General features: G+C 44.7%; 1 long non-coding RNA gene across 1 annotated transcript in view; it reads left to right on the top strand.

Moving 5' to 3' along the window:
• Positions 1–2263: 2263 nt before the first annotated feature.
• The window catches only part of LOC111546364, a 21470-nt gene continuing 4623 nt past the window's right edge, over positions 2264–19110 (top strand). Inside the window, exons 1-3 of the long non-coding RNA XR_004228685.1 lie at positions 2264–2283; positions 3387–3495; positions 5001–5229. This is a non-coding gene — a long non-coding RNA (uncharacterized LOC111546364). The remainder of the gene's footprint in view (positions 2284–3386; positions 3496–5000; positions 5230–19110) is intronic.

Here is a 19110-nt window from a genome sequence, read left to right as displayed (position 1 = left end):
TTTGCAGTGCCTTCTGAATTTTTTATCCAGAGAGGTGTTAAGATTTTCCTGAGTGGTCTTCTTCATTCTAAGATTATAAAAATATGCACCTTTGCTTTCTATTACTTTCTGTCTTTCTCTTCCTTTTCTTTTCCTGCCCTGCTTTTCTCTTTCCCTCTTTCTTTTTTTTTTCAGCCATGAGTATTTATCAAGTACCTATAATGCGAGAAAGAGAGATGGTCCCTGCTCTCACAGAGTTTATATCTTCATGACTCCGGGATCTGGCTAGATTCAGAAATAATTGCAGCAAGAATTGTCTGTGTACCCATCAGCAGCACTGGATATAGCACATTTTTCACGTTATCGGTCACTGCTACAGTGAGATTGTTAAGTGAGTAAAAATTATACTTGAAATCTGTAATCATAGAGATGACGTGGTATATGATATCCAGCAAATGCACATTTATGGCCTGATTCCTCACATATCTGAGGGGTCTCCCTGGGGTGATAGTTGCTATTTAGAATTGCCATCTTTCCTACTTTTAGGTGGCGTGGTTTTTCAGTTGAGTGTTCATAAGATAAGCATTACTGAAGGGAAAGATAGCAGAAAGAATTTTTCTTAGTTTCCGTCTTCATAGATGTCAGTGCTCCTGGATCAGAGCAGAGCCTTCTGCTCACCCACTGCTTCTGAGAGCCAGTGGCGACCACAGAGGGAGTGCCCTCTTTCTTCTTCCACATTTAAATCTTTTTTTATAACAACTTTTATTAAATTTAATTTTAATTTTTTTTTGTGACAATGTCTTGCTGTGTCACTCAAGCTGGAGTGCAGTGGTACAATCATAGCTCAGCACAGGCTCAAACTCCTGGGCTCAAGTAATCTTCTCACTTCAGCCTCCTGAATAGCTTGGACTACAGGCGTGCACCACCATGCCCAGTGGAATTTTAATTTTTTTTTTCTTTTTATCTCTACAGCCTAAAATGTTTAATTTCTTTCTTTTTCTTTCTTTCTTTTTTTTTTTTTTTTTGGTAGAGACTGGGTCTCACCATGTTACCCAAGCTGGACTCAAACTCCTGGCCTCAAGCAATCCTCCTGCCTCAGTCTCCCAAAGTTCTGGGATTACAGGTGTGGGCCATTGTGCCCAGCCTAATTGAAATCTTTGATCCTCTGAAGTGTATTTTAATACATGAAATAAAGACTAGAGAGAAGGAATTTTGTTTTAGTAAAATGGATAACTAATTGTCCTAATATCATTTATTGAAAAATTTATCATTTAAATATTTTATTTTGAATCCTCTGTATTAACCCTTAAATTGCCATGCCCTCTTCACAGATAGGGTACCTGAGAATAAGTTAAACATGCTCTTTGAGGTCACACCCCTGGAAACTTGAAACACCAGAATTCTAACTAAGTCTATAGACTCTGCAGCTCACTTTTTGCCCCTTCCCATTATAAACCACCTTGTCTAGTGCCAGAGCTCAAAAGAGGCCACGGGAACCTACTAATCTGCAGCCTCCTGAGAGACTGTGATTTGGAAAAGTTAAGGGCCCACCTGAGATTACCCAGCAGCACAAGGTATCATTAGTCTTTTTGTCTAGTGCTGCCTTTCAGGAGAATATGTTTTTAGAGAATATCTTTGTGGTGCTAAAATAACTAAACTCCCTTAGATGAGCCAAAACATCTCAGCCTACAGCAAACTGGGCTTTGTTTTGCACTAATAAGGTTCTAGTATTAATCTCAGAATCATATATTGCTATTTGAGATGCGCCAGTTGGCTTTAGATGGGAAAGGCTTGTAAGAAATTGGAAGGTTTATGCTGAAGAGAGGGAGAGTGACGGTTGGCATGTGGCTGGTACATTCCTTCCTTTTATCCTACCCTTTCGTGGTGAGGAAAGTATGCTTTGCAGAGAGGTGAGAAGGAGGAAAAGCAGTTGGCTTGGCAGATGGACCAGGAGTGCTGCTCCCAACTGGGGCCCACGGGGCAGGAGCCCTCACATTCCACAGAGGAAGGTCAGCAGGAAATACTGACCTCATGTCCATGTCTGTGAACGGCTGGAATGCTCTGTGGTTCCTGACCCATGTGAAAAATATGTGAGGTTGAAGTGGGGAGATGCCCACTGCCATGAGCTGTGTCTCCCAACATCTAGGTTTCCACCATCCGCTTCCCTTCGGAGCCCTGAGAGAGCAGCCCTGCAGACACTGTTCATGGACACGGACTGTGGCAAGAGGCAGTGACAGGCCCTTGAGCTTAGTGGTCCACAGCTAGCAGGACTGACAATGGGGTAATGCGGGATCTGTACGGGGAGTAACATGGTATTAACAGTGAATTCTCTGTGGGGTGGCTGGGGGCACATCGTGGGCCTGGTGGTTGTCGCAGCTCTGCTCTTGTCTTACTGTCTGCATGGTAGAGCTTGGCTAAAGCCAAAGGACACCCTGGACCTGCCCCCATTGCCCTAGAGGAGAAGGCAGGGCAGGTTCTTTAGTCACAGCTGCTTCACCTGTTCTCTGTTCTCTCTGCTCTCAGGCTGTGGATGGTGCTGAGCCCACAGGAAAAAGTCTCTGGCCTTGTAGACCAAGGCTTTGCAACCTATCTGTGGGGAGTAATGTGTTTTATTAATTTCCAGTGTGGACAGAGATTTTAACACCCCCTTCCAGTACTTCTGATGTGGTTCGGACACCACGTCTCTGCCCACCACTCACCAGGATGGGGCCAGACAGCCTCAGCCCTCCATCTGAGGTAACACCCCAAGCCGGGAACCTCTTGGGAAAAGGCAGAGTTGCCATGCCAAATAAATCACATGTCCGTTTAGTAATAAACCAACAAAAATAACACAAGTGGATTTTTGGGATGTTTCCAAAGGTGAGCCTCTCTGTCCAGTGGAGCTGGGGAATCTGGACTGAGAGGGCCCAGGCTGCAGTCCGACCTCCCGCACCTTAGGCAGCCAGTGTTCCCAGCACTGCAGCCACAGCTGAGTGGAAAACAGTTTACCAGACTTTGATGATGTTCACAAAACCACCACAGCCCTGGGCATGTTGGGTGCTCTTTGTAAATTAACTCACATAATCCTCACGACCAACTTCTAAGGTGGGCACTGTTGCCTTCACCTCACCACGTTGGACGGCACACTCACCGAGTTCCTGACCTCCTCTTCTCTATTGGTTTATTCTCAGGCCGGGAAAGAGGCATAAACGTGGAGAACCCAAGTCCCCGGCCTGGCGTGCAGCCCCAGCAGCCAGACCAGCCTCGGGCAACAGCGTGGTGTTCAGCTGTCTGCGTCTTCAGTGCTCCTATTCCATTGCATCTGAGTGAGGGATTTGGGAGGAAAAACAGGCAAATAATGAAATACACAAATCTTCACTGTGCAGTTTTGATCAGTTGCTTCTCCTATGCAACTCTCACCCCAATAGAAACACAGCCTCTCATCGGAACACTTCTGCACACCCTTCTCAGCAACCCCCAACCCCTGCCCCCCACTCCCCACCAGAGCAACCAACATCCTGATGTCCCCCATCAGAGGTAAGTGTGGTCTGCTTTTGAAAGTCACGGACGCCGGGCGCGGTGGCTCAAGCCTGTAATCCCAGCACTTTGGGAGGCCGAGATGGGCGGATCACGAGGTCAGGAGATCGAGACCATCCTGGCTAACACGGTGAAACCCCGTCTCTACTGAAAAATACAAAAAGCTAGCCGGGCGAGGTGGCGGTGCCTGTAGTCCCAGCTACTCGGGAGGCTGAGGCAGGAGAATGGCGTAAACCAGGGAGGCGGGGCTTGCAGTGAGCTGAGATCTGGCCACTGCACTCCAGCCCGGGCGACAGAGCGAGACTCCGTCTCAGGAAAAAAAAAAAAAAAAAAAAAAAAGTCACGGACATGACACCACGCAGAATGTACGTTTTGTGTCTGAGATTCACTCACCTTCTTGTGCAGAACCGTAAAGTCCTCATGAAGAAACGTGGCCCCGTTAGTGTCCTGCACCTTTTTTCCCCTCACGGGTTGTTAGAACCCAGGTGCTGTGCTATGCCTGCTAGGGCCAGTGTTTGACAAATTCCCCACTTCGCTAAAGAGGAGGGGTAGTCTCTGGAAGTGACGGGCCCAGTGACGGGCCCATGGTCTGTCCTGGAGGGCCAGACCCATCGTGCCAGTGAGTGCAGGCGTTGCCCACCGTTGCATGTGTGGCCCTAGACACACTCGCAGAACTGGCCCCAATAGGAAGTTTAGAGAGATGATTGCACAGGCAAGTGAATGAGCGAGTGACATTTCGGAAGCTGAGGTTTGCAGCTGCTGCCTGCAATCTGTTCTGAAGTCCAACAGCAGCCAAGGGGTGGGAAAGGGGTCAGGCTCACCTGAGACGGGAAGGTGGGTTCCCCCAGGCAGAGGCTGGGCAGAGGGAATCATTGTTGGGACATCTCTAAAAATAAGTGACAGAAAGTTCAGAGTTCTCCCACGCAGTCTAGAAACACAGATTCTTACTGCACAGATTTTTCTTTAAAGTGAAGCAGGAATTTCAATGCTCTGAACTGACACCAGCAAACCAAGGCAGTTCTGGCTCATCCAAGGGTTGGGGTTCTTATTTCAAACTCAAAAGGCCTGAACTAAGATGCATCATCACTAACCAGGCTCCAACAAGGCAGAAATGCCGCTTTATCAAAACCACCGCAGGCTGGAGGGCGATGAAGCTGCCTTGCCAAGGCTGGGACCACCAGCAGAGGCACACTCAGCTTCCAGGTGGGGCCTGCCAGCTGGAGGCTGGCCCTGAAGATCACAGACTCCCAGACCGAGGGGGAGGGAAGGTCGTCTCATCCACCGGGAGCACCTGTCCAGCCTTTTCTCCTGCTCTGTAGAACCTGTGGGGTCATTTCAGGAAACAAAATACACGAAGCTATCCAGCCTCAAAGCCACAGTAACTGAGTAACTGAAAAATTAGACCTAAGCTTCCAGAACAATGGTACAGAACATCCTCTCCCTTCCTCGGGTCGGGAGCTCCCAAAGGCATTTCTTATTCCTCTCTGTTCTTCTGTCACGACCAGGGCTGAGTGTGAGTTCGAGCTTCTCCTGCATCATGACCAGGAGGCTCTGGGACACGTTGTCCACGTCTGTGTCCACCAGGCCTGCTCAGAATCTCCCCAGGGGCTTTTCCACGATGAACATCCAGGCGTCACCCTCACTCCAGGCCAGGCCTCCAGGAGGAGACGCCATGCCCTGAGGATTGAGTCTCTTCTTCATCCCTCCCAGCACCAAGGGTGTTGGGTGCACACAGTAGGTACCCCACAAGTATCGGAAGACCACAGTGCTCCTAGTGTCCTCCTCCTAACACCACACTACTCACTATGCAACATGGTTTGCACAGCTCTTCAAGGGAGAAAAACAAACTTCTCAGAACTCTCCAACAAAATACAAATGTTTTGGTACTGAATATATTGTATTTAACTCAAAGCATTGGATGCTGTCAGGCCGGCCAGGTGATATTTATGAAGAGTCTTAAAGGCATTTGTTGTCCCAACATTCTACTTCTGGGAATTTATCCAAGGGAAAGAACTCAAAATGCAGAAAATCTATGGCCAAAAATATTCATTGTAGTATAGCATTATTAATACTAGTGAAAAGTGTACACTGACAAAATGTCGAATAGGGAGGTTATTAAGTGGCTGTGGTAAATTCTCTGAATGTATGGTCATGGAGAAAGAAAGAATAACATTTATCAAGAACTAATAATGTTCCATCCATGAGTTATGATCAAGTAATCTGTGATAATTCTGTTCTAAAAGATATAAAATTATATATATGACATATGAGCACAACCTTTTTTTTTTTTTTTTTTTTTTTTGAGACGGAGTCTCGCTCTGTCGCCCAGGCTGGAGTGCAGTGGCCGGATCTCAGCTCACTGCAAGCTCCGCCTCCCGGGTTTACGCCATTCTCCCCTCAGCCTCCGGAGTAGCTGGGACTACAGGCGCCCGCCACCTCGCCCGGCTAGTTTTTTGTATTTTTTTTAGTAGAGACGGGGTTTCACCGTGTTAGCCAGGATGGTCTCGATCTCCTGACCTCGTGATCCGCCCGTCTCGGCCTCCCAAAGTGCTGGGATTACAGGCTTGAGCCACCGCGCCCGGCCGAGCACAACCTTTTTTTATTGAACTACAATATAAGAGTTCTTAAGGGAAATATGGCAAGATGTCCAAGGATGGTTTGTGGTGTCTCTGGGTGACGGGATTCTAGGTGATTTCTTTTACATTTTTTTTTTTCTATCATGAGTGTATTACAATGGAAACTTCCAAAGGGACGCCGGCCCCACCCTGTGTGCTGGCTTCTACGGCTCCCTGTCATGTCCTCCGCACCCTCTCCTCTCCCATGAACACAGTTCCTAGAGACCTTGAGTCCACATCCCTGGGGCTCTGCACACTGCGCATCCATTTGTGTCTCCAGCGCCATGTGGATGACTTCCCCACACGTTTCCCCCTCTACACAGTTGAGGAACAGAGAAGATCTCCACTTGCCAACGAACACAGCACTAGTGAAGCCAATTATTGCTACATCCACTGATAAAGTTCAGGGGGAATTAAATTTTTTGGTCCATGGGTGCAAATCGCCTCCAGGCACCTTTACTGTCTCAGTGCTCTCCTCAGGAGGCTGCTGTTGGTGGCCAGGGATTTTGCCATAGCAAAGTTCTCACAGATTCCCAAACAATAGCACTCAGCTGTCTGCCTCTCTGGCAGCAGGACGGACATTCGCAGCTTTGGACTCACTTTCTTCCAAATATGAACACTTTCAAAGACAGGGATCTGCCAATGACTTTACCAGGAGGGCCTTGCAGGATCTGTCACCGCTGTGGCATGCAAGAAAGCAAGAGTCCTCCAGGAAGCCGGCCAAGAGGCGCCTTCTCCTAGGCCAAACATGGGCAACGTGAGAATAAGAATACACAAAATCAGGAGAACTAACAGGAGGCTGTGAGGAACTCCCCCAAAATAATGAGGAAGCTGGAGAATAAGACCAGCCTGGTCTGAGTAATGGCTGCTCCGTTGGAGGCACAGGAGTGCAGAGGCAGCGAGACCTGCGGAAGACCCCTAGCTGTGCTGGGCGGCCACTCCAGTGAAAAGCTGCTAATCAAACACATCTGAATTCACACTACTTTTAAAATAAGTCTGCAAAGGCAAAACAGGTTAGTAGTATTCTGACACTAAGCTTGTGGTTATAACAGATACTTTAAGAGGTCAGTCCCAGTTGCCACGGTGACTGCAGCTCAGGCGCAGCAGAAGTGCGTGAAGACAACAGTGAGGGAGTCGCAGCCTGGAAGGATGGGTCCCAAAGTCTCACTGGCTGATAGGGTTTGGCTGTGTCCCCACCCAAATCTCACCTTGAACTGTAGCTCCCATAATCCCCGCGTGTTGTGGGAGGGACCTGGTGAGAGGTAACTGAATTACAGGAGTGGCTTTCTCTTGTGCTGTTCTTGTGATAGTGAATAAGTCTCACAAGATCTGATGGTTTTATAAAGGGCAGCTCCCCCACACACGCTCTCTCACCTGCCGCCCTGTAAGATGTGTCTTTGGTCCTCCTTCGCCTCCACCACGACTGTGAGGCCTCCCCACCCATGTGGAACTGTGAGTCCATTAAACCTCTTTTGTTTTATAAACTACCCAGTCTCGTTTAAGTCTTTACTAGCAGTGTGAGAATGGACTAATACACTGGCAAATACCAGGGACAAATGTGGTGGTGGCTGTAACAAGAAGGATGACAATCCCTGCCTACTGAGCACACGGTGTGCCGGACACTGCAGCACACGTGGGTGGAGAGGCCTCACTCAGTCTCACAGCGACCCCACGAGGCAGGCGTCCCTGCCTCCACCTACAAATAAGGAAACTGAGGCTTGAGAAGAATCAGTGACCTGTACGAGATCACGCAGTTAATAAGCAATCAGGGCCGTGTTGGCAACACAGACCGAACTTTCAAGCCCTTATCAGCAACATGGAAATAAGTAACTCAAAGGTTAATTCCAGAAAGCTTCCTTACTCAAAGTGCATCTTGGCATTGATTTCACACGCAGAAAGCCTCATCCAAAGCAATGCTAAAAAATTTCATCACCCCAGCCCCATCCCCAGGCACCTGCTTGTCAGGTTTTAAGGTGATAAAGAAAGAGGAAGGATCATGTAAACACCCACAAAGAAATACAAGGGGGCTATCTAACTATTTTGAAATTAATCCCCTAGACTTTGGAATGAGGACACTTTGAGGAAAAGGTTACGGCAGGTTTGAGTCTGTCACCAACCTGCATCCCAGCCCCAGCAGGCCCTACAGGTAACAAATCAAAGGGCTGGGTCCTGGTTGCCCCTGCAGGCCTGGCCAACACTTTCTCTTAAGCGGCACCCACTGACCCGGTGCTTGGCAGCCTCCTCACCTTCCCTCTTTGCTTACTACATCTGATCCTTCAACAAGGCAGGAGTCCTGCGTCTACAGGCTTCCCCAGGAGCAATCTCTCTGTCAGGCTGATGAAACGACAGCTACTCCCCAGGAGAGCCCTGGAATCCTTGCTGAATCCTGGAAGCCCCAGGCAGCCACAAGACCCAGAATCTTTGCGTCACAGTTGAAGCCAGAGGTAGGGTCCCAGCAGGGGCCACTGGACCTTGCAGAAATGCCCCCACATCCCACCCACGGGATGTTCTGGACCCCACTTCTGTTACTGAGGTGAGGCTTTATTTTATTTCAAAAGTGTAGTACTTAGGAAAAAGTCAATATAGCTGTATCTAGGAAGTAAAGATTTGTTTAATAAACTATTCAAAACTTCAGTGTATCCTATTGCAATAATACTGACACCAAGTAAGAGAAAGGATGACAATACCCACCAAAGGGAAGTTAAGACCATCTTCTTAAGTAAATCAGAACCGGTGCCTGCATAGAATGCGCTGCTAAAAGATATTTAAAAGCAGTGAAAACACAGATGCGACCTGCTGTGTTTGTAATGTGCCATCCGAGTGTGATTTCATATGACAGTTTCCCAAATCGCACCCTTCTGTGTGCAGATTTCCAAGCTCTGCCATATCTACGTGCTCTGAATTATTTTCTACCTAGGGCGTCTTCAACAGACTCATTAAGTACATTTAAATGTAAAATACGTTTACACTTAAATACATCTGTGTGAGACTGCAGGCCCGTCGTGCTGCTCATTGTTTTCTACAGCACACTAAAATAAATCAGTAACTGTTTTTTAAAATATCCATCCAGGTACCACCTAGAGCCCTGTCATATCCCTCTGATCATCATCCACTGGCACTGGGTGTGACACCTTCCCCGTGGGAACATGGCAGGGCAACTCAGGAAGAGTCAGAGGACAGTGGGAGTCAGAACAGAGTGGGCAGCGCAGTGCCCAGCCCCACCCGGGCGGCAGTATCCTGAAATGTCAGCACGCTGGCATTTTATCCTACTCCTTTTATTAGGGAACCTGAAATTTAAAAACATAGGCAGGCCCTGCTTATCAACGTGGGTAATTTCCTGTCTAGAGTGCATTCTCACCGAAGCAGACCTTCCTATGAGAGATGGACGCCATAGTTTGGGTTAACACGAAAAGCTTGAGTAGTAACCAAGATGGCACTCTTTAAACTTCAAACAATGTTTTTACAATTAATTTTTTTCTAATTATAAAAGTAATCCATGTAGATTGCAGACCATTTGAAAAATACAGGAAAACACAAAGAAGGAAAGAATATTTATGCAGAGATAACCACTACTATGAAGTGGGCACTCAGTTCCATTAGGAAAAATTCCTAGGGGAGGAATTAGGGAATCAAATATTGAGTTTTCCTGTCAAGTGTGGTGCCAGCTGTCCTGGCTGGCCACACATAGGCCACGTGCCAGGCCAGCCTGCGCCCCTCCATCCCTCCACACACATCCAGAGCCAGGGGCCCAAGTGGCCTCTCCCACAGCTAAGGTTCAGCAGAGCCAAGGGTGGCTGCCAGGCCCGCTGGTGCCCTCTGCATGCATCGCTACCTCCTGGGAATGGGCCGGGACTGCAGAGTGGGAGAGCGCTTAGGAAGGCTTGGTGGAGACAAACTGGCAAAGTGTTTTTTAATGCCACAAAACCAAATACATGCAAGAAAGCTGTAAAAATTGGAGGAAAATAACATTCAAAGGGATTCTGCCCTTGGATCACCATGACAGCATCTTTAATTCTTGCCTTAATTTAAGGAAATAAAGCTTAAAATCAAGAGTGATGAATTATAAGATTTTTAAAATTTCTTTTCTTTTTGCCAGGAAAAAACAAATTCAAAGAGTAGGCCTCACAGAGATGTTCTCACAAGAATCAAATCAATTCAGACTCATATATTTTAAGTTAAAATGAAGCGTTTGATATGTATATATATCTTTGTCAATTCCCTGCTTTACCAGATTTTTTCACTTATTTGACCAGATATTTCAGCAAATATAAAGGCTCCCGAGTGTCCAGCATGTTTCTGCATCTAGTCACATGCTTTTTCATGTCCCTTAGTGGAGTTTTACATTTCTGTTTGCTTCACACATGTGTGCATGGTGGGTTTTATATTTTTATGCTCTCAGACTTACCAGTCCTCCCATCTCTGGTTTCTGCCTTTGGTATCATGCTGACATCTCTCAACTGACCCAATTTTTTCCTATAGTTCCTTACAAAATTTGTTGTTTCTTCAATATAAATTTTGTACTCATTTCTTGACCTAACGAGTCCTGGGTATTTAAGATGCTGGGTTGTTATTTCGAACAGGCTCCCCCTCACTCTTGCTTGCGAGGTGGTTATTGCTAGCATCTGGGAATGCTATTGGATTTCTATACTGATTTTACTCACCATCATTGTAATTTCCTCTCTTAATTTTACTAACTTTGAGTCCATCCTTTGGGGTGTTTGGGAAAGTTTTGTGGCTTGAAATTCTGACTCTGGAATCAACCAGACCCGCATTTGCATTCCAGGAGTAGCATCTGCAAGACGTAAGCCTTGGGCAGGTCCCGAGTCTCTGCAAAATGAGTGTGGAATGAGACAGAGTGGCTGGAAAATGTATACAGGGCCTGGCACAAAGAGACGCTTGGATGTGTCGTCTGCAGGTGGTGATAGTTTCTTTTTCTTTCTTTCAAATACTGCACATTTTGTTTGTTGATTGCTTTTGCTGCACTGGTAAAGCTTCTAGAGAACCTGTGGATACAGGGGGTCTCCTGCGGCAGCCCTAAGCTGGAGAAGCCCCCTGTTTTTGTGCTGAGGGTGCGGGTGTTTCACCTTCAGGGTCAGGAGGCTCCTCTCAACTCGTGCATGGTGCAGATGTCCCTGTGGTCTTCTCTGATAGATTTGGGAGCCTGAGTTGCTTCTGTGGCTGAAGAAGTCCTCAAGTCCCAGTTGGAGGAAGCCAGGGAGCCTTTCAGTGCTGCGTGGATTGGATATGCCGTTTGAATATCTTACAGGGACTGCACTTGGCCGAAGTCCGGATGGTTTCTGGGACAGCTGGGCTCAGGGCAGGGTCCTGTCGGGCTCCCTGGGTGTCAGCGGCCCCTGCCCCGCAGGTGCTGCTCTCTGAGCCTCCCCACCCCCACTTCTGCTCCCACCAGGAGGATCTGCTGGCCTGGTGGGGCCGAGGAATGCATAAGGCTTTCCTTCTCCTCCCCCACCTTTCTTCTCTCTTGGTTATCTCTAAGTCTAATGAGTTGTGGAAATGTGTTGGGCAAAAACAGATGTGAAGCCTCCAAGGAGAGGCAGCCTGTCTTCAGCGGGGAGATGTATGACTTTTGATGTACAGCCAGGAGGGTGAATAAAAGCGAGCATGTAGAACACATTCAAGTGCGTTTTCCACTGACTTTAAAAAGCAAAAACATGTTAAGGAAGTTTCCTTTTGTTTCTGATTATCAATAATTATTTTTCAGGTATGGTGGCTAAATTATATCATTGCCTTTTCGGCAATAATGATGAAAACCAAAGGATTTCCTCTTTTTGACCTACTTCCCTTTCTGATGTGATGAATTAGTGTTTTGAATTGTATAATATATATTAATATGACTATATTTTCTAATATTGAACCAATCTTGCGATCTTAAGATAAACGCAGACAAGTCTTATGTATTATTATTTTACTATGTGGCTAGATGTGATTTGCTAAAAATTTGATTAGAAATTTCCTTTTAAGTTTTTAAGATCAACTTTATTGAAGTATAATTCATGTATAATAAACCCTTTGGAGCATCCAATTCAATGACCCACCACAACCAAGACACAGAACGACCCAGCCCTCCCTCCAGACTCTGCAGATCCTCTGCAGCTAGGCCCCTCAGCCCCGCACTTGGAGCCACTGATCTGCTGTCACTGTGTGTTTGTTTGAATTTTTTGCATTAAATGTGCTACGTTCTGATTATCCACCTTCTGTTGATGAACATTTAGGTGGTTTCCAGGTTTTGGCTGTTGTGTAAATATCTGTGTGACCATATGTTGCCATTTCTCCTGGATCAACACCTACAAGGGAAATGGCTGCATCATATGATAGGTGGAAACTTTCGAACTGTTTTCCAAAATTGTGCCACGTGCTGGCTTTTCTGGTTGCTCCACATCCTCACATTATAATACCAGCTATGGTCAGTCTTTTTCATTTCACCCTTTCTAGTGGATTTGTACTGGAATCTCTTTGTGGTTTTAATTTGCATTTTCCTGATATGCTTATTCAACACCCATATATCTTTTATGTCTGTCTAAGTCATTTGCCCACTTTTTCGTCGGGTCGTTTGCCATCTTCTCATTGATGCATGAGAGTTATTTTATTTGGACACAAGTTTAGATATATGTATTGTAAATATTTTCTCTATTCTGTGATTTGCCTTATTGTTTTCCTTAATGGTATCTTTCCCAAAACAAAAGTTCTAAATTTACCAAGTTTTTCTTTAATGGTTTATGGTCTTTTGTGTCATAGCTAAGACACATTTGTCTGCTTCTAGATTTTTCTCCTAGAAGTTCTGTAGTTTTTGGTTTTACATTTAGGGCTGTGATTCATTTTGAGTTAATGTTGGTGTATAATATCAATCAATGTTCATTTTTTCAGCCAGGTGCAGTGTAATCCCAGCTGTAATCCCAGCACTTTGGGCAGATCACTTGAGGTCAGAAATTCGAGAGCAGCCTGGCCAACGTGGTGAAACCCCCATCTCTACTAAAAATACAAAAATTAGCTGGGTGTGGTGGCAGGTGCCTGTAATCCCAGCTACTTGGGAGGCTGAGGCAGGAGAATCGCTTGAACCCAGGAGGTGGAAGTTGCAGTGAGCTGAGAATGCACCACTGCACTCCAGCCTGGAGACAGAGTGAGACTCCGTCTCAAAAATAATAATAATAATAATAAGATTTTTATGTTAATAACTATGGTTTTCTTTTTTTGTTATTGTTTTTGCCTGGTTTTGGTATTAACATTAATTTTGTAAAATGAGTTGGAAAGTGTTCTCTCCTCTTCTATTTTCTAAAGGAGATTGGGTAGAATTATAAATTCTTTACACATTTGGTAGAATTCTCCAATAAAACCATCCGAGCCTGGAGATTTCACTTTTGGCAATTTTTAAATTACAAATTCAATTTTCTAAATAGTTGTAAAACTATTCAAATGATCTATTTCATATTAGATGTGTTGGGGTCGTTTTTTTTTTAATGAATCGGTCGATTTCATCTAAGTGGTCATATTTACATAGAATTGTTTGCAGTATTCCTTTAATATCCTTTGATGTCTGCAGGGTCTTTAGTGATGGCCCCTGTTCATTTCTAATATTGATAATTTATGACTTCTCTCTTTTTGGTCAGTCTTGCTACAGATTTGTCTATTTTATTGATCTTTTTAAAGAAAAAGTTATTTGTTTCCTTGATTTTTCTCTTTTGCTTTTCTTTTTTCAACTTTGTGGATTTCTGCTCTTATCCTTATTATTTCTTTCCTTCTGCTATTTTGGGTAAAATATTATTTTGCTTTTCTTTTTCTAGGCTCTGGAGGTGGGAGCTTAGATTATTGATTTGAAACTTTTCTCTTTGCTAATATAGGTATTTAGCATTATAAATTTCCCTGCCAGTACTGCATTTGCTATATCACTTAAATTTTGATTTATATTTTTATTGTCACTCAGTTTAGTGCACTGATTTTCTTTGACTTTCTCTGTCACCCATGGATTCTTTAGAAGAGTACTGTTTAGTTTTCAAGCAGCTGGACATCTTCTTGTTATCTTTCTGTTACTGATTTCTAACTTGATTCTATTGTGGTCAGTGGGCACATTCTCTGTTTTAAATTCTTTTTAAGTCTGTTGAGATTCGTTTTATGGCCTAGGGAATGTTCTATCTTAGTGTACATTCCATTGGCATTTGGAAACAGCATATATTCCGGGGCTGCTGAGTGGGTGTTCTGTAAATGTTGATTAGATTCTATTTGTTGATGGTGTTATTGGGTTCTATGTTCTTACTAATTTTGTCTAGTTATTTTATCAATTATAGAGAAAAGCATGTTGAAGTCTCCAACTATAATTGTAGATTTGTCTATTTCTCCTTTATGTTCTATTAATTTTTGCCTCACATACTTCGTATATCACTCTTAGGAGCATACATGTCTAGAGTTCATTCCTATGTCTTTTTGGTGGATTGACCCTTTTATCATCATACAATGTCCCTCTCTGTCTCTGGCAATTTTCTCTGTTCTGTCGTCTATTTTATCTGATGTACTGTAATCACTGATGCTTCTTTTTCGCTTAATGTTTACATGATAAACTTTATTCCATTCTTTAACTTTCAACTCATCTATATTGTTGTATCTGAAGTGAGTTTCTTATAACTAACACATAGTTAGGTCACAGTTTTTAAGCCATTCTACAAATGTTTGTCTTTAATTAATGTAGTTAGACCATTTATGTTTAATGTAATTATTGATATTTTAGGGCCTAAGTCTGACATTTTATTGTTTGTTTTCTGTTTTTTCTGTTTTTCAGTGCTCTTTTTTCCTTTCCTGTCTTCCCATAAGTTACTTGAACAATTTTTATAACTCCTGGTAAGTTTGGTCTAAGTGTTTTGTCTATAGTGTTTTTAAGTATATCTCTTTATATTACTTTTTAATGATTGCTCTAGATATTACATTTATATAAATAGCTTATCACCGTATACTCGTATCATCATTTTACCACTTCGAGTAAAGTATAGAAACTTCACCTCCCTTTATGTCTTTTTTATCTCCTATCTGTGATATAATTGTCATAAATATCTCCTCCAGATATATTCATATTTAGAGCTACAGTGGTTTAATTTTTGCTTCATCAAATATAATTTAGAAAATTTGAGAGGAGAAAAAAGGCGTGCTATATATACCCTTACTTTTGCTACCTTGTTCTTCCTTCCTGATATTCCAAGTTTTCCTCTTTGATCATGTTCTTTCTGTGTAGGGAAGCCCCTCTAGCCATTCTTTTTGGATGGATCTGCCAGTGACAAATGTTCTTCGTTTTCTTTCAGTTAAGAATGTCTCGATTTTCCCTTTCAATCCTGAAGATTATTTTTGCTGAATACAGACTTTTGTGTTGGCAGTTTTGTGTGCTACTTCCTTCTAGCCTCCATGGTTTCTGATGAGAAATCTGTTGCCATTTGAATTGCTTTTCCCTATAGGTAAAATGTCTTTTCTCTCTGTGCTTTTACTTTGCAGAAGTTTGACTATGGTGTGTCTTGGTACGAATTTTTTTGAATGTATCCTGTTTGGAGTTTGTTCAGCCTCTCATATTTGTAGGTTTATGTCTTTTGCCAAATTTCTTAAGTTTTCAGTCATTTTATTTTTGGTGTTTTTCCAGCTCCATCCTCTTTCTCCTCTCCTTCTGAGATTTGGATGACATGAATTCGGATCTTTTGTTATAGCCCCAGAAGTCCCTGAGGTTCCGTTCATTTTTTTTCAGTCTATTTTCTCTCTCTTGTTCAGATTGTGTAATTTTTATTGTACTTCTGTTTTGCTGATTCTTTCCACTGTTTCTTCAATTTTGCTGTGGAGCCAACCCATTGAGGTTATTTATAAGTAAGGACTTACTACTGCCATTGTGTTGCTTGTTTTCTGGTTGTCTTGTAACTCCTCTCCTCTCCTTTGTTACTGTCATTCTTTGTAGTCAGGTGATTTTGTCTGGTAGTATGTTTTAATTCATTGCTTTTTATTTTTAGTGTATCTATTATAGGTTTTTGCATTATGATTACTATGAGGCTTACAAAAACACTTTATAGACATTTTGAAGAGATGACAGCTATGGTAGATCTCTGTTTGCTTTTTAAATCATTTTTTTCTGTCTTTAATTTGTATGGCATTTCATCAATCTCTTTAAGTTTACTACTATTTTCCTCTATTAAACCTGAACTTTTTATTTCAAATATTGTATTTTTTAGTTTTAAAATTCCATTTGGTTCTGTTTAATATTTTATATTTTCCTGCTTAGATTTTTTATGTTTTCACTCATCATAAGCATACCTTGACTTTGCTGAGCACAGTTACAATAGCTGTGTTAAAGTACTTGTCTGGTGACTCCAACAGTCTTTTCATCTCAGTGTTGGAAACTGAAAGTTGTCATTTCTTTTGAAGATTGGTAATATTTTTCTTGGTCTTCATATGTCAAATAATTTTGGATTTTATCCCAAATATAAATTTTATGTGTAGTGGCTCTGGATTCTATTTCTCCAGAAAGTGTTGACAATTTTTGCTTTAGCAGGCAATCACCTTCCTCAAGAGAGGAAGCTTCTGAACCAAGGTGAGTGGTCTGCAGAGAAAACCAAGGCAGGCAGACCTCCTCCGTCCGAGAGGACTCTCGGCTTCACTCAGGGGAGATTCACACGTGGGCTGACAGTGGAGGAGGCGTTGATCAGGAGATAATTCACACATGAGCCGTTAGTGGAGGAGGCGTTGATCAGGAGAGATTCACACGTGAGCCGACAGCGTAGGAGGCATTGATCAGGAGATAATTCACACATGGGCTGACAGTGGAGGAGGCGTTGATCAGGGGAGATTCACACATGAGCCGTTAGTGGAGGAGGCGTTGATCAGGAGATAATTCACACCTGAGCCGACGGTGGAGGAGGCATTGATCAGGGGAGATTCACACGTGAGCCGACAGCATAGGAGGCACTGACTAGGAGAGATTCACACCTGAGCCGATGGTGGAGGAGGCGTTGATCAGGAGATAATTAACATGTGAGCCGATGGTGGAGGAAGCGTGATCAGGAGAGATTCACACAGAATCTGACAGTGGAAGAAGCATTGATTAGGGCAACGGGGCACAGCCAAAGGCTGCTGCACGGACAGAGCAGGGCCATCCACAGGCAGAAGGGCCCCTCAGATTGCTGGCTGGCTCTGTCTATGTCTCCACCTAATTACATGTAAATGAGGGGTGGGTTATTCACGAACCTTCTGGAAAGCGGTGTGGAGGCAATGCGGTCCAGGTTACACAGTCTGCTTCCCTTTCAGTGACCAGCATCATTTGGTGCAGCCCCCAGAGTCTCATGACAACTATCTTGTTCTGCTCAAGAGCCCTGTACGGTCCCCTCGTCTGTGGATGGAAACTGAGGCACAGCAATGACAGCATCAACGAAGCCACCCAGCTCCTGGCCCAGCTGTGCTCTGCAGGAGCCTCCACTTGGGGGCAGAGGCCAAGCAGCCCAGCACTTGGAAGCACAGCTCGGGAGCAGCAGCTGAGTTGCGCTGTGAGGAGACGCCAGGCGGCTGTTTATCCATCGGCTGCTTTCAAGTGATGGGATGGGTTTACCCTCCTTTCCTGTCCACGATTTGAGCTCTTGGCAAATCAAAGGTTTAAAGATATCAGTTCTTGGAACCACAAAGTAAACACGGCATATTTTCCTAATTCCTTTCACCACGCGATGCAGTTTATGTGCTAATTGTGTTTACTGGAAGAACTCATGGCTGGTTCAAACAAAGCCTTATCGTGGAAAGAACGTCTCCTCTGCCGTCAGCTGCTGGTGCTGGTGGGATTGGGGTGCAGCATGGAGCACAGAGGCTGGAGCCGGGTCAAACCGGGAGGCAGGAGTGCAAGTGCACTGCTCCGAAGCTCAGCAGGCCCCCAGCATCTGCTGTGCGTATAGGGGCTGACCCTAAATCACTGCTTATCGTGGTTCCATCTAAGAGTCCTCCCTGGCAGGATCCCTGCTCCTTAAAAGCACAGTGCAGAGCATCTTAGCTCTGATGGACCACGCATGCCCCAGCTGTGCCTCAGCGAGGAGGGTGAGCTCTGGGCCAAGACCCCCTCTCCTGGTACGGGAGGCCTGAGCGTGTGTGACTGGGGAGGATTGACAAAGTCCCTGGCCAGGTTTGTCCTTCCCAGGCTGTCCCAGTGGCTTCTGAATATTTGGCCCATGTCTTGGGTGTAGAAACTACAAGAGAATTTTAGTGGAGCAGTGTGTTCTTGGCAAGCAAGTTGGATCATCCCACTGAACTTCTGTGACTTTCCTCTTCGCAGTTATGGTTCCAAACCAGAGTTTCCCTAGGAAATAAACCCTGAGGAAATAAACCCTTTCACCCCAGGCTGAAAGGACCTGGGGCCATCGAGGGGGGATGGCCATATCCAGGGGCCTCGATGCCAGTGCCGACTGTTCCCTGCATGCTTCCACGTCCACACCAACATTGCAAGGCTGTTACGGACCAAAACAGCTACAGTGATGACACACCTGAGGTGAACACAACTCTGGCAGCATCCTGGCCCCTGATGGGGCAAGTGCATGTGGAATCTGGAAACTTCACAGCTGAGCCTACAAAGGTGCTCATGGCACTCAGAAGGGTTTCTGGGTAGGTAAAGCCCAGGCTAATCACAGGTTCAGTGACCTGACAGTGCTTTTAGAACAGTGACACTAGACAGGATGACCAAGCTCTGTGAGTTACACAATGGGGTGAGTTACACAATGGGATGAGTTACACAATGATGGGATGAGTTACACAATGATGGAGCGAGTTACACAATGATGGGGTGAGTTACACAGTGATGGCGTGAGTTATGCAGTGGGGTGAGTTACTCACTGGGGTGAGCTGCACAATGATGGGGTGAGTTACACGGTGGGGCGAATTACACAGTGATGGGTGATTTGCACAGTGGGGTGAGTTATGCAGTGGGGTGAGTTACACAATGGGATGAGTTACACAATGATGGGGTGAGTTACACGGTGGGGTGAGTTACACA

This window comes from Piliocolobus tephrosceles, chromosome X, assembly GCF_002776525.5.
Source record: "Piliocolobus tephrosceles isolate RC106 chromosome X, ASM277652v3, whole genome shotgun sequence".
Classification (NCBI taxonomy): Eukaryota; Metazoa; Chordata; class Mammalia; order Primates; family Cercopithecidae; genus Piliocolobus; species Piliocolobus tephrosceles.
This window is presented reverse-complemented; position numbering and strand designations above follow the sequence as displayed.